The sequence below is a fragment of the Arachis stenosperma genome, chromosome 8 (assembly GCF_014773155.1).
Source record: "Arachis stenosperma cultivar V10309 chromosome 8, arast.V10309.gnm1.PFL2, whole genome shotgun sequence".
NCBI classification, from domain to species: Eukaryota; Viridiplantae; Streptophyta; class Magnoliopsida; order Fabales; family Fabaceae; genus Arachis; species Arachis stenosperma.
Window position 1 is genome coordinate 23,085,031 of NC_080384.1, and position 12,261 is coordinate 23,097,291.

General features: G+C 37.9%; 1 non-coding gene across 1 annotated transcript; it reads right to left on the reverse strand.

The window, feature by feature from the left end:
* Positions 1-11,846: 11,846 nt before the first annotated feature.
* LOC130947064 (small nucleolar RNA R71) lies at positions 11,847-11,954 on the reverse strand. Its single transcript, XR_009072476.1, has one exon. It is a non-coding gene; the product is annotated as a small nucleolar RNA R71 (small nucleolar RNA).
* Between the last annotated feature and the right edge of the window lie 307 nt (positions 11,955-12,261).

Here is a 12,261-nt window from a genome sequence, read left to right on the forward strand (position 1 = left end):
ATTAGAAAAAAATATTATTTTAGTTTAAAATTTAAAAAAAATAAATTTACAGATCTGTTGTTTACTAGTTATTGCATGGACATTATTTTATTTTATTTATTTAAATAAAAAACATTTAATAATGTAATTTAAAAATTCAAAAATAAAAAATTTAGTTTTTTAAAATTTTTTAATTTTTTAAAAATATTTTTTATTTTTTTATTCACCGGATAATGCCAAACCCAGACAGTTGACTTTTTTGTTATACTTGTTCACAAATTAAGAATAAATTAATTTAAAAAATTTAAAATTTTTATTTTTTTATTTTTTATTTATTTTTGGAATTTTTTAATTTTTTACAATTAGAAAAAAATATTATTTTAGTTTAAAAATTAAAAAATAATAAATTTACAAATTAGTTGTTTACTAGATATTGTTGGATTTTATTTTATTTAATATAAATAAAAAAAATTTAATAATATAATTTAAAAATTTAAAAATAAAAAATTTAGTTTTTTAAAATTTTAATTTTTTAAAAATATTTTTTATTTTTTTTACCGGATAATGCTACACCCAGACAGTTGACGTTTTTTGCTGCACTTGATCACAAATTAAGAATAAATTAATTTAAAAAATTTAAAATTTAAAATTTTTATTTTTTGGATATTATTCAAATTTTATATTTTTTTACAATTAGAAAAAATTATTTTTTTAGTTTAAAAATTAAAAAAATAATAAATTTACAGATCTGTTATTTACTAGATATTGCATGGACATTATTTTATTTATTTATTTAAATAAAAAACATTTAATAATATAATTTAAAAATTCAAAAATAAAAAATTTAGTTTTTTAAAATTTGTTAATTTTTTAAAAATATTTTTTATTTTTTTCACCGGATAATGCTACACTGATGACGAGTCATCTTAGCCTAGTTTAACTAGTCTATTTCTTTTCTTTTCAATTAATTTTATGCACTTTCTTGAGCTATAAGCAAGCTAATTGGATAGAATTTCATGTTTCCTTTGATTCAATCAACCATGGATGAATTAATGCAATTTCATGAGATTTTGTGCTATAATTGTCATATATTATGAAAGAATAACAAACTCATGATCTTGAGCATAGCTTTGATGTGTTTGGTTGATTGATGATAGGTGAAAAGAGCTTTGAAGAAGGTTGAAGAAAGAAGAAAGGACAAGGAGCAAGAGAGAACGAAAAGCCTGAGCAAAAGCTTGCCTCAAACTTTAGCTCAAGCTTTTGGAAAAGTTGACATAAACACCCTGGAGGACAAAAGCTTGCGCCAACGTTTGCCTCAAGCTTTTTGGCAAACGTTGGCGCCACTCATGCATGCCCTGGAGAAGAAAAGCTTGCGCCAACGTTTGCCTCAAGCTTTTTGGAAAACGTTGGCGCCACACATGCACACAAGGGGATCCAACGTTTAGCTAAAAGTTTGACCTCAAACTTTAGCCCAAACGTGGACATCAGCAAAAGGGGGTGGCTGATATAAAAAGCTTGAGTAAAAGTTTGCCTCAAACTTTTACTCAAGCTTTTGTGATTTATGTCCCGGTTTAAAATGGGTTTCTCTCCAACTCCAAGAGCAATCAACAGAGGCCTTTTTCAACCCAATTCCATCAAGAGCAAAGGCCCAATTCAAGGCTTGAAGACCATTTGAAGAAAGTGTATAAATAGCCTAGAATTTAAGTTCTTCAGGGAGCTTTCTTTTAGAATTTAGATAATAGTACTCACAGTAGAGAGCTCACTTTACATTTTTCTGAGTTGTTGTTCTCGGGGAAGGAGAATTGAATTCTCTTCCTCTTAGTTTTCGTGTTTTCAATTTCATCTACACTTGCCTTGAATCTTGGGTTGAAGAATTGAGGAAATTCTGTCTCAATCTCATCTTGAGATCTCTCTCTGTTTTCACTTACTGCAACTTTTGGAAATTGAATTTCTGATTTACTCTTCTACTGTCTGATCTTTAAATTTCTTGCAATTGCTCTCTAAATTTGGATCTAGGAAGGCATTGAGATCTAGACTTGGTTATCTAGTCTCTTGGGTCCTGAGATCTATTGGTTTTCATTTTAATTTCCTTGTTTAATTACTACACCAAGTTTATTTTCCTTTTAATTTGAGATCCGGTTCAACTAACTTCATCATCTACTCTTCTGTTGGTTAGATTTTACTTTTCTTTGTTTAATTTCTGCAATCCCACATCCCTGACCCATTTACAATTCAAGTCATTTACATTTCTTGCACTCTAAGATTTTGCAATTTACATTTCTTGCTTTCTAAGTTTCTGCCCTTTAATTTCTTGCACTTTAAGATTCAGCACTTTTACTTTCTTTGCACCTTTAATTTTCAGTCAATTACCCCTCTCCCTTTAATTTCATGCAATTTAGCTTCTGTTAGATACAAATCACTCAAATCAAATCTTGTTCGCTTGACTAAAATCAACCACTAAACTAAAATTGCTCAATCCTTCAATCCCTGTGGGATCGACCTCACTCCCGTGAGTTTTATTACTTGATGCGACCCGGTACACTTGCCGGTGAGTTTTGTGTCGGATCGTTTTTCGCACATCAAGTTTTTGGCGCCGTTGCCGGGGATTGAATTAGATTGACAATGATTAAGTGAGGTGGTAGTTTAGATCAAGCACTTTCCCTTTAATTTTTGACTAACACACTAACTGTTTGAATTTTTGCTTAAGCTAACTAAAACTTCATTCTAGCAATAGATTGAAGTGTCACTGGTTGTGTTTCTTTTGTGTTGTTTGTATGTCAGGTACAGGGAGAATTATTCCTGTTTTATCTGAAGCTGACCAGAGAACTCTAAGGAGAATAAGAAGAGCTGAGAGAGGGAAAGGCGTTGTTGGAGAGGAAGAATCTGAGGAAGAATACCACGAGATGGAAGGAGATCCATCTAATCCAGGAGGAGGGGTTAACAATAACCCTCAACAGAGGAGAGTACTGGCCTCCTACACTTTTGCAAATGCTAGACATTGTGGAAGCAGCATTCTCACTCCAAATGTCAATGCAAACAACTTTGAGTTGAAGCCACAACTCATTACACTTGTCCAGAACAATTGTTCCTATGGAGAAGCCCACTAGAGGATCCTAACCAGCACCTATCCACCTTCTTGAGGATTTGCGACACTGTCAAATCTAATGGTGTGAATCCTGAAACTTACAAACTTCTGCTATTCCCATTCTCTTTAAGGGATAAGGCCGCTCAATGGCTAGAAACATTTCTGAAGGGAAGCATCAACACTTGGGATGATTTGGTGAGTAAGTTTCTTGCCAAATTTTACCCCCTCAAAGGATCATCAGGTTAAAGACTGAAGTGCAGACATTCACGCAAATGGAGGCTGAAAATCTGTATGAAGCATGGGAGAGATATAAGGCTCTGCTGAGGAAATGTCCACCAGAGATGTTCACTAAGTGGGATAAGCTGCAGAACTTCTATGAAGGGCTCACTCTAAAGGCTCAAGAGGCACTCGATCACTCAGCTGGAGGATCATTGCAACTGATGAAAACTGCAGAAGAAGCTCAAAATCTCATTGACATGGTGGCTAACAATCAGTATTTCTTTGCTCATCAAAGGCAACGCCAACCATCACAAAGAAGAGGAGTAATGGAGCTGAAAGGAGTGGATTCAATCTTAGCTCAAAACAAAATGATGCAGCAACAGATTCAACAACAATTTGAGCAAATGGCCAAAAGAATTGATGGCCTACAAGTAGCATCAGTGAGTGCCACAAGCCAACTGGTGCACGAAATTGTGATCACTACAACTTCGCACAACTAACCAGCAAGTGCACTGGGTCGTCCAAGTAATAAACCTTACGCGAGTAAGGGTCGATTCCACGGAGATTGTTGGTATGAAGCAAGCTATGGTCACCTTGTAAATCTTAGTCAGGCAGACTCAAATGGGTATAGATGATGAATAAAACATAAAGATAAAGATAGAGATACTTATGTATATCATTGGTGAGAGCTTCAGATAAGCGAATGGAGATGCTTTGTCCCTTCCGTCTCTCTGCTTTCCTACTGTCTTCATCCAATCCTTCTTACTCCTTTCCATGGCAAGCTGTATGCAAGGGTTTCACCGTTGTCAATGGCTACCTCCCATCCTCTCAGTGGAAATGTTCAACGCACCCTGTCACGGCACGGCTATCCATCTGTCGGTTCTCGATCAGGCCGGAATAGAATCCAGTGATTCTTTTGCGTCTGTCACTAATGCCCCGCCCTCAGGAGTTTGAAGCTCGTCACAGTCATTCAATCATTGAATCCTACTCAGAATACCACAGACAAGGTTTAGACCTTCCGGATTCTCTTGAATGCCGCCATCAGTTCTAGCTTATACCACGAAGATTCCGGTTAAAGAATCCAAGAGATATCCACCCAATCTAAGGTAGAACGGAGGTGGTTGTCAGGCACACGTTCATAGGTGAGAATGATGATGAGTGTCACGGATCATCACATTCATCAAGTTGAAGAACAAGTGATATCTTAGAACAAGAACAAGCGGAATTGAATAGAAGAACAATAGTAATTGCATTAATACTCGAGGTACAGCAGAGCTCCACACCTTAATCTATGGTGTGTAGAAACTCCACCGTTGAAAATACATAAGAACAAGAGTGATCATTGGTTTCGGCCCCAGAGAGGGAACCAGAAGAACCCAGATGAAAATACAATAGTAAAAGGTCCTACTTATAGGGAACTAGTAGCTTAGGAATTACAAAGATGAGTAAATGACATAAAAATCCACTTCTGGGCCCACTTGGTGTGTGCTTGGGCTGAGCAATGAAGCATTTTTCGTGTAGAGACTCTTCTTGGAGTTAAACGCCAGCTTTTATGCCAGTTTGGGCGTTTAACTCCCATTTTGGTGCCAGTTCCGGCGTTTAACGCTGGGAATTCTGAAGGTGACTTTGAACGCCAGTTTGGGCCATCAAATCTTGGGCAAAGTATGAACTATCATATATTGCTGGAAAGCCTAGGATGTCTACTTTCCAACGCCGTTGAGAGCGCGCCAATTGGGCTTCTGTAGCTCTAGAAAATCCACTTCGAGTGCAGGGAGGTCAGAATCCAACAGCATCTGCAGTCCTTTTCAGTCTCTGAATCAGATTTTTGCTCAGGTCCCTCAATTTCAGCCAGAAAATACCTGAAATCACAGAAAAACACACAAACTCATAGTAAAGTCCAGAAAAGTGAATTTTAATTAAAAAATTAATAAAAATATACTAAAAACTAACTAAAACATACTAAAAACATACTAAAAACAATGCCAAAAAGCGTATAAATTATCCGCTCATCACAACACCAAACTTAAATTGTTGCTTGTCCCCAAGCAACTGAAAATAAAATAAGATAAAAAGAAGAGAATATACTATAGACTCCAAATTATCAATGAAACTTAGCTCCAAATTAGATGAGCGGGACTAGTAGCTTTTTGCCTCCGAACAGTTTTGGCATCTCACTTTATCCTTTGAAATTCAGAATGATTGGCTTCTTTAAGAACTCAGAATCCACATAGTGTTATTGATTCTCCTAGTTAAGTATGATGATTCTTGAACACAGCTACTTATTGAGTCTTGGCCGTGGCCCAAAGCACTCTGTCTTCCAGTATTACCACCGGATACATACATGCCACAGACACATAATTGGGTGAACCTTTCCAGATTGTGACTCAGCTTTGCTAAAGTCCCCAATTAGAGGTGTCCAGGGTTCTTAAGCACACTCTTTTTGCCTTGGATCACAACTTTATTTCTTTCTTTTTCTTTCTTTTTCTCTTTCTCTTTTTTTTTCCTTTCTCTTTTTTTTTGTATTCACTGCTTTTTCTTGCTTCAAGAATCATTTTTATGATTTTTCAGATCCTCAGTAACATGTCTCCTTTTTCATCATTCTTTCAAGAGCCAACAATTTTAACATTCATGAACAACAAATTCAAAAGACATATGCACTGTTCAAGCATACATTCAGAAAACAAAAAGTATTGTCACCACATCAAACTAATTAAGCTAGTTTTAAAGATGAATTCGAAATCCTGTACTTCTTGTTCTTTTGTAATAAAAACAGTTTTCATTTAAGAAAGGTGATGGATTCATAGGACATTCATAACTTTAAGGCATAGACACTAATGATCACAAGACACAAACATGGACAAACATAAGCATAAAAATTCGAAAAACAAGAAAATAAAGAACAAGGAAATTAAAGAACGGGTCCACCTCAGTGATGGCGGCTTGTTCTTCCTCTTGAAGGTCTTATGGAGTGCTTGAGCTCCTCAATGTCTCTTCCTTGTCTTTGTTGCTCCTCTCTCATGATTCTTTGATCTTCTCTAATTTCATGGAGGAGGATGGAATGTTCTTGGTGCTCCACCCTTAGTTGTCCCATGTTGGAACTCAATTCTCCTAGGGAGGTGTTCAGTTGCTCCCAATAGTTTTGTGGAGGAAAGTGCATCCCTTGAGGTATCTCAGGGATTTCATGATGAGTGGGATCTCTTGTTTGCTCCATCCTTTTCTTAGTGATGGGCTTGAGGTCATGCCTTCTCAGTTGAACCGGCTTCCCTCTTGAATCTTTCTTCCATTGGGCGCCCTCTTCACAAATGTCTGTGAGGACTTGGTCCAACCTTTGATCAAAGTTGACCCTTCTAGTTTGAAAGGGACCTCAAGGATCACCTTCTTCATGGCCACAACTTCATAGAAGTGGTCTTGATGCACCCTTGAGATGAATCTCTCCATCTCCCATGACTCGGAGGTGGAAGCTTTTGCCTTCCCTTTCCTCTTTCTAGAGGTTTCTCCGGCCTTGGATGCCATAAATGGTTATGGAAAAACAAAAAGCAATGCTTTTACCACACCAAACTTAAAAGGTTTGCTCGTCCTCGAGCAAAAGAAGAAAGAAGAGAGTAGAAGAAGAAGAAATGAGGAAGAAGGGAATGGCTTTGTGTTCGGCCAAAGAGGTGGAGAAGTGGTGTTTAGGTTGTATGAATGGGTGAAGAAGAAAGAGGGTGGTGGGGTTGGTGGGGATCCTGTGGGGTCCACAGATCTTGAGGTGTCAAGAAAAAGTCATCTCTGCACCAAATGGCATGCAAAAAATGCGTTTTGAGCCAATTTTGGCGTTAAACGCCGGGCTGGTGCCCATTTCTGGCGTTTAACGCCAGGTTCTTGCCCTTTCTTGGCGTTTAACGCCAGTCTGGTGCCCCTTTCTGGCGTTAAACGCCCAGAATGGTGCCAGACTGGGCGTTAAACGCCCATCTGCTAACCTTACTGGCGTTTAAACGCCAGTAGGTTCTTCCTCCAGGGTGTGCTGTTTTTCTTCCTGTTTTTCATTCTGTTTTTGCTTTTTCAATTGATTTTGTGACTTCTCATGATCATCAACCTACAGAAAATATAAAATAACAAAGAAAAATAGATAAAATATGACATTGGGTTGCCTCCCAACAAGCGCTTCTTTAATGTCAGTAGCTTGACAGAGGGCTCTCATGGAGCCTCACAAATGCTCAGAGCAATGTTGGAACCTCCCAACACCAAACTTAGAGTTTGAATGTGGGGGTTCAACACCAAACTTAGAGTTTGGTTGTGGCCTCCCAACACCAAACTTAGAGTTTGACTGTGGGGGCTCTATTTGGCTCTGATTTGAGAGAAGCTCTTCATGCTTCCTCTCCATGGTGACAGAGGGATATCCTTGAGCCTTAAACACAAAATATTCTTCATTCACTTGAATGATCAGTTCACCTCCATCAACATCAATCACAGCCTTAGTTGTGGCTAGGAAGGGTCTGCCAAGGATGATGGATTCATCCATGCACTTCCCAGTCTCTAGGACTATGAAATCAGCAGGGATGTAATGGTCTTCAATCTTCACCAAAACATCCTCTACAAGTCCATAAGCTTGTTTTCTTGAATTGTCTGCCATCTCTAGTGAGATTCTTGCAGCTTGCTGATGAGCGGATAATTTATACACTTTTTGGCATTGTTTTTAGTATGTTTTTGGTATGATCTAGTTAGTTTTTAGTATATTTTTATTAGTTTTTAGTTAAAAATCACTTTTCTGGACTTTACTATGAGTTTGTGTGTTTTTCTGTGATTTCAGGTATTTTCTGGCTGAAATTGAGGGACCTGAGCAAAAATCTGATTCAGAGACTAAAAAGGACTGCAGATGCTGTTGGATTCTGACCTCCCTGCACTCGAAGTGGATTTTCTGGAGCTACAGAAGCCCAATTGGCACTCTCTCAACGGCGTTGAAAAGTAGACATCCTGGGCTTTCCAGCAATATATGATAGTCCATACTTTGCCAAGATTTGATGGCCCAAACCGGCGTTCAAAGTCACCCTCAGGAATCCCAGCGTTAAACGCTGGAACTGGCACCCAAATGGGAATTAAACGCCCAAACTGGAATAAAAGCTGGCGTTTAACTCCAAGAAGAGTCTCTACACGAAATTGCTTCATTGCTCAGCCCAAGCACACACCAAGTGGGCCCGGAAGTGGATTTTTATGTCATTTACTCATCTCTGTACACCCTAGGCTACTAGTTTTCTATAAGTAGGACCTTTTACTATTGTATTTTCATCTTTGGACACCTAGTTCTTAGATCATCCAGAGCTTTTGATCATGTTTTATGATTGAACTCAATTTGGGAGGCTGGCCATTCGGCCATGCCTAGACCTTATGCTTATGTATTTTCAACGGTGGAGTTTCTACACACCATAGATTAAGGTGTGGAGCTCTGCTGTACCTCGAGTATTAATACAATTACTATTGTTCTTCTATTCAATTCCGCTTGTTCTTTGTCCAAGATATTCATTTGCACCCAAGAACATGATGAATGTGATGATTATGTGACGCTCATCATCATTCTCACTCATGAACAAAGTGACTGACAACCACTCTTGTTCTACAAGCAAACGAGGCTCTAATGTTTATCTCTTGGATTCTTTAACCGGAATCTTCGTGGTATAGGCGAGAACTGATGGCGGCATTCAAGAGAATCCGGAAGGTCTAAACCTTGTCTGTGGTATTCTGAGTAGGATTCAATGATTGAATGACTGTGACGTGCTTCAAACTCCTAGCAGGCGGGGCGTTAGTGACAGACGCAAAAGAATCAATGGATTCTATTCCGGCCTGACCGAGAACCGACAGCTGAATTCTGCGTGCTGTGACAGAGCATATGCAATCGTTTTCACTGAGAGGATGGGAGGTAGCCATTGACAACGGTGAAACCCTACACAAGCTTGCCATGGAAAGGAATAAGAAGGATTGGATGAAGACAGTAGGAAAGCAGAGAGACGGAAGGGAAGGCATCTTCATGCGCTTATCTGAAGTTCCTACCAATGAATTACATAAGTACCTCTATCTCTATCTTTTATGTTATTTTTGTTCATCACCATATCCATTTGAGTCTGCCTGACTAAGATTTGCAAGATGACCATAGCTTGCTTCATACTAACAATCTCCGTGGGATCGACCCTTACTCACGTAAGGTATTACTTGGACGACCCAGTGCACTTGCTGGTTAGTTGTGCGAAGTTGTGTAATGCCATGGAATTGAGCTACCAAGTTTTTGGAGTTCATGACCGGGGATTATGAGAGTTGTGAAAAGTATTGTTCACAATTTCGCGCACCAAGTTTTTGGCGCCGTTGCCGGGGATTGTTCAAGTTTTGAGCAAGCTTTTGGTAACATCAGTGCCAAGATCCGGCAACAGCACCAAGTTTTTGGCGCCGTTGCCGGGGATTGTTCAGTTTGGACAACTGACGGTTCATCTTGTTGCTTAGATTAGGTATTTTTTTTCGAAATTCTTGAAGATGAATTCTAGAGTTTCATGATGATTTGTTGAAGTCTGGCTGGCTGAGAAGCCATGTCTAATCTCATTGGACCGAGGTTTCAACTTATCATCACAAGAACTTGTTGATTTTTATCAATCTTGCTCTTGGAGCAGTGATCTGCTAAGGCTTGGCTGGCCTTTGGCCATGTCTAGTGTTTTGAACCGAAGCTTTCTTTGAAAGCTTGGCTGGCTGTGAAGCCATGTCTAATTCCTGGACCGGAGTCTTAGACTAGCATTGCACTGATTCCTGGAATTCTCATTAAGAATTTTGATATATTTTTCCACTTAATTTTCGAAAAACACAAAAAAATCAAAAAATCATAAAATCCAAAAATTTCTTGTTTGAGTCTAGTGTCTCATCTTAAGTTTGGTGTCAATTGCATGCATTCATTCATGTGTCTTAAGGATCTTCAAGTAATTATTGATGATTTCCGTGCTCTGATCTTTGAATTCTATTGACTTGAATGTTTTGTGTGTCTCATATGCATTCTCATATTGTTGGTCTCAGTAGTATACAAACTGCTAAGTTTGGTATCTTGCATGCATTGTTATTTGATTTTAGTTGCATTTTGATTATTAAAAATCCAAAAATATTTTTAATTTGTGTCTTTTCAAGTCAATAATACAGAGAATTGAAGATTCAGAACATACAGCAGAGGAATTGCACAGAAAAAGCTGGGCGTTCAAAACGCCCAGTGAAGAAGGACAGACTGGCGTTTAAACGCCAGCCAGGGTACCTGGTTGGGCGTTTAACGCCCAAAAGGGTATAGTTTTGGGCGTTAAACGCCAGAATGTGCACCATTCTGGGCGTTTAACGCCAGGATGGCACAATGGGGAGAATTTTGTTTTCAAATCAAATTTTTTCAAGTTTTTCAAAGTTTTTCAAAATCAAATCTTTTTCAAATCATATCTTTTCAATCAAATGTTTTCAAAATCAATTCCTTTCCTTTTTCAAAGACACTTACTATCAATTAATGATTTGATTCAACATTTCAAGTATGTTGCCTTTTCTGTTGAGAAAGGTTTAATGTTTAAATCATATCTTTTCTTGATAGCCAAGTTACTAATTTTTAAAATCAAATCTTTTTAAAATTGTTTTCAAATCATATCTTTTCAATCACATATTTTTAAAATCAATCATATCTTCTTAACCTCATTTTTTCAAAATAGTTTTCAATCAAATCTTTTTTATTTCTAATTTCAAAATCTTTTTCAAAAATCATCTTATTTCTTTCCCACTCTCATTTTTGAAAATTAAGTAATGTTTTTCAAAAATATTTTCAAAATCTTTCACTCAATTTTCGAAAATTACTTCCCTTCTCCTCACATCCTTCTATTTATGGACTAACACTATTCCTTAATGCAAAATTCGAACTCCATCTCCTTTGATAAGTTCGAATTTTCTACTTCTGTCTTCTACTCTTCTTTTCATCTGACACTTCAAGGAATCTCTATACTGTGACATAGAGGATTCCACATTTTCTTGTTCCCTTCTCTTTCTTATGAGCAGGAGCAAAGACAACAGCATTCTTGTTGAGCCTGATCCTGAACCTGAAAGGACCTTGAAGAGAAAGCTAAGAGAAGCCAAAGCACAACTCTCTTTAGAGGACCTGACCGAATTCTTCAAAGAAGAAGAACACATGGCAGCCGAAAACAACAACAATGCAAACAATGCAAGGAAGGTGCTGGGTGACTTTACTGCACCTACTCCCGACTTCTATGGGAGAAGCATCTCTATCCCTGCCATTGGAGCAAACAACTTTGAGCTTAAGCCTCAATTAGTTTCTCTAATGCAACAGAATTGCAAGTTCCATGGACTTCCATTGGAAGATCCTCATCAGTTTTTAGCTGAGTTCTTGCAAATCTGTGACACTGTCAAGACTAATGGGGTAGACCCTGAGGTCTATAGACTTATGCTATTCCCTTTTGCTGTAAGAGACAGAGCCAGAACATGGTTGGACTCACAACCCAAAGAAAGCCTGGACTCATGGGAAAAGCTAGTCAATGCCTTCTTGGCAAAGTTCTTTCCACCTCAAAAATTGAGCAAGCTTAGAGTGGAAGTCCAAACCTTCAGACAAAAGGATGGAGAATCCCTCTATGAAGCTTGGGAAAGATACAAACAATTAATCAGAAAGTGTCCTTCTGACATGCTTTCTGAATGGAGCATCATAGGTATTTTCTATGATGGTCTCTCTGAACTATCCAAGATGTCTTTGGATAGCTCTGCTGGAGGATCTCTTCATCTGAAGAAGACGCCTACAGAAGCTCAAGAACTAATTGAAATGGTTGCAAATAACCAATTCATGTACACTTCTGAAAGGAATCCTGTGAACAATGGGGCTAATCAGAAGAAAGGAGTTCTTGAGATTGATACTCTGAATGCCATATTGGCTCAGAACAAGATATTGACTCAACAAGTCAATTTGATCTCTCAAAGTCTGTCTGGAATGCAAAATGCAC